Source organism: Mastomys coucha, unplaced genomic scaffold (assembly GCF_008632895.1).
Source record: "Mastomys coucha isolate ucsf_1 unplaced genomic scaffold, UCSF_Mcou_1 pScaffold21, whole genome shotgun sequence".
NCBI lineage: Eukaryota > Metazoa > Chordata > Mammalia > Rodentia > Muridae > Mastomys > Mastomys coucha.
In genome coordinates this window covers 96963180-96967181 of record NW_022196904.1, presented here as the reverse complement: position 1 = coordinate 96967181, position 4002 = coordinate 96963180, and the positions used below count along the sequence as shown (strand labels likewise).

Sequence of the window (4002 nt, the reverse complement as noted above, 5' to 3'; positions counted from 1 at the left end):
TCTTGGTTTCTGTTGGTAGGATTCTTGCGTTTGCCTTTCACCATCTCTTGATTTTTGGTAATAGATGTCCTTAGTGTCTCTGACTGGAGCTTGTCCTGTCCCTGCCACCCGGCGGCTCCCCTGCGACTCGTGGGGCCTGTGCCTCTCTGTTGTCTGCTCCCGGCTTAGGAACTCACGGAGAGAAGATGGCAGCTCTCACTGGAGAGTCCGGGTCAAAGAGGTCCCTGGAGGCAGACCCGCCTCGTGCAAGGGAGGGGTAGCTAAGGTCACTGATCCACCTCTGCCACTTGGAAGCTGGGAGGATCCTGTCCCTGCCGCCTGGCGGCTCCCCTGCAACTCTTGGGGTCTGTGCCTCCCTGCTGACTGTTCCTGGCTTAGGAACTCACCAGAGTGAAGATGGCAGCTCTCACTGGAGAGTCCGGGTCAAAGAGGTCCCTGGAGGCAGACCTGCCTCGTGCAAGGGAGGGGCAGCTAAGGTCACTGATCCACCTCTGCCACTTGGAAGCTGAGAGAATTCTGTCCTTGCCGCCTGGCGGCGGCTCCCCTGCGCCTCGTGGGGCCTGTGCCTCCCTGCTGACTGTTCCCGGCTTAGGAACTCACTGGAGAGAAGATGGCGGCTCTCACTAGAGACTCCGGGTCAAAACGGTCCCTGGAGGCAGACCCTCCTTGTGCAAGGGAGGGGCAGCTAAGGTCGCTGATCCACCTCTACTACTTGGAAGCTGAGAGGATCCTGTCCCTGCTGCCAGGCAGCTCCCCTGCGACTCGGGGTCTGTGTCTCCCTGCTGACTGTTCCCCGTTTAGGAACTCACCGGAGAGAAGATGGCAGCTCTCACTCTAATTAGCATATTTAATGAGCTTACATAGGTAGTTCCATTTATAAATTTAGTGTGATCTCTAATCTACTTCTCAATTTTGAAAAGAAACTTATCATTTTTGTAAAAGTTAATGAAGACTTAATCTTATCTACAGAATTGATAGATTTTATGATTAATGTCACCAACAAAGAATCACATGTGTGTTAGCTATTGGAAACCTGAAATGTGACCTGCTATCTGTCCTTAATTTGTATGTGGCCTCAACTGAATGGCTAGTCTTTATTAATAGTGTGGTCACTAGAATGAATATATTGAGTCCATCTGCCTTATATTCATTTCTTATTCTCTAAAGTATTGCTGTTTTTATTTTTTTGTGTGTATGGGTGTTGCATGCATGTGGGCATATATATGCACCAAAGGCATGTCTGGTGCCTGTGAACCACAGAAGAGCTCACTGGATCCCCAGAACTTGAACTACAGATTGCTGTGAGAAACTCTGTGACTGCTAGAGATCAAACCTGGCTTGTCTGCAACTACAAAAGTACTCTTAACAATTGAACCACTTCTCCATCTCCATTATTGTTTCTTCTTCATATACATATATGTGTGTATGTGTATATATGCATATATATATTGAAACTACTTCCTTCTATAAAATTGAAATAAAGAAAAGAAATTAATTAATGTTTCATAGGCATAAAAATGAAAACATAAAACTTTAAATACTGCGCTGGTGATTTAGTAAGCATTCAATAAAGTTAGCCATTAGATAATGATATGTTTTTTATTTTAATCCTTTTTTGAATTTATAATAACTCTCTTGTTATTAAAACTCATATTATTGTATATTCATTTGTGTGAAGAATATGGTGTAGAAAACATATCTTATGTGTGCTTGCCAAAGGCCAACATTCAGGAGATGTTTCTCTTCTCCCATCATCTGAGTTCCAGCAATTGAACTCTGGCTGTCAGTTGTCAGGCTTGGTGGCAAGAATCTTTATCTAAACCTGGCAGTGGTGGCACATGCCTTTAATCCCAGCTCTTGGGAGGCAGAGACAGGTGGATTTCTGAGTTTTAGGCCAGCCTGGTCTACAGAGTGAGTTCCAGGACAGCCAGGGTTACACAGAGAAACCCTGTTTCAAAAACCAATTTAAAAAAATCTTTATCTAAAAAGTAATCTCACCAGTATAAGTCTCACAATTTTAAATCTATAGCTTTAATAACAATTAAGTATGCTTTATTATTCATAAATGTAAATAAATGTTATGTATTATTTTTAAAATATTTTTAGCATTTCTGCTTAAACAATTTTCATGGTCTTATATTGCACAAATATATAAACACTGAAGTCCCTGAGTAAAAACATCCATTGTTGGCCTAACTTTTGAATCATATATTAGTTTGTAATACTCTACATGTCTGTATTAAAGAGGAATCCCTTCCTGCTCTGTCTCCATTACAGAGTTCATCTGGCAACAGCTATACTGCCCCATGGTTTGCCTAGAGGATGGGAACCACACTGCAGTAGCAGAGTTTATTTTATTGGGTTTAACAGACAACCCAGTCATTCGAGTCATCTTGTTCACCATCATCCTGTGTATTTACCTGGTGACTATGTCCGGGAACCTTAGCACCATCCTTCTCATCAGAGTCTCTTCCCAGCTCCATCACCCCATGTACTTTTTTCTCAGTCACTTAGCTTTTGTTGACATCGGCTACTCTTCTTCTGTCACACCCAATATGCTTGCCAACTTCCTGGAAACACAAAATACCATCTCCTACCTTGGATGTGGCATACAGCTCAGCTTAGTTGACTTCTTTGGGACAGTTGAATGCTTCCTTCTGGCTGCCATGGCTTATGATCGCTTCATGGCAATCTGCAACCCACTGCTTTATTCAACCAAAATGTCGACACAAGTTTGTGTTCAGTTGGTTTTGGGATCTTATGTAGGGGGTCTTCTTAATGCTTCCTTTGCTATGTTTTTCTTTTCTACTTTTCTCTTCTGTGGACCAACTATAATCAACCATTTTTTTCTGTGATTTTGCTCCTTTGATTGAGCTCTCCTGTTCTGACATCAGTGTCTCTGTAGTTGTTACCTCATTTTCTGCTGGCATAGTTACTGTGCTAACAGTGTTTGTCATAGCCATTTCCTACATCTACATTCTCATCACCATCCTCAAGATGCACTCCACCGAGGGTCGACACAAGGCCTTCTCCACCTGCACCTCCCACCTCACTGCAGTCACTCTTTTCTATGGGACCATCACATTCATTTATGTGATGCCCAAGTCCAGCTTCTCCTCAGACCAGAACAAGGTAGTGTCTGTGTTCTATATGGTGGTGATCCCCATGTTGAACCCCCTCATCTACAGCCTCAGGAATAATGAAATTAAGGGTGATGTGAGGAGACAGCTTGAGAGAAAAACATTCTCTTAGAGTCATCTGTTGTTTTTTCAAACTTAATATAATAAGAGTCATTATGCAAGATCAATATGACTACCATCTGACATTTGGTTATTAGCTTTCTCCTTATTCTTTTGCCCCTCTTATCTTTTTCCTCCCAGGATATATAGCTACTTGGTTTCATTAAAATTACTATTTTGTGTTTTCATATCTGTCTTTGCAAATTTTATACAGGGTTTTTGCATAGTTTTCACCCTCTCTCCTCAATTTCCCCAAGCACTATAACTCCCTCTCCCAACTCCATCTTCTTTATTATCTGATAATACTGTGTTGTCTGTATATACTTTGGTGGGTAGGCATCTACTAGAGCATGGTTATCCTACCAAAGGACAAACTCTTAAAGACAATTGACTCTCCTCATCTCAGATATCAATTGTCCATTATTCTTCAAATAGTGGTAGATTTCATGCCTAACTCCCATCTTCTTGCTCAGATTTTGTCTGGTTTGAGTTTATCCACACTGACACAGATACCACGAGTTCATATCTACTACCATAATGATATGTCTGAGGAAAAAAGTTTCCTTGCTATCATCCAAAGGTTTCTTTATAGTCATCCACCACCTTTGGTTCTTTCAATCTTTTCCCCCCACACATTGACAATGACTCATTTGCTTATAGAGGAGAGGGGAGTGATGTGACTATCCCTTTACAGCTATGCTTTCTACTGTCTCTAATTCTCTACACATTGATGAACAAAATAATCCTTCTCTGATGAAGGTTG

At 41.9% G+C, this 4002-nt stretch overlaps 1 pseudogene; it reads left to right on the top strand.

Annotated features, from left to right (window-relative positions):
* The first annotated feature begins 2306 nt into the window (after positions 1-2306).
* Positions 2307-3252, top strand: LOC116100825 (annotated as a pseudogene).
* Positions 3253-4002: the final 750 nt, after the last annotated feature.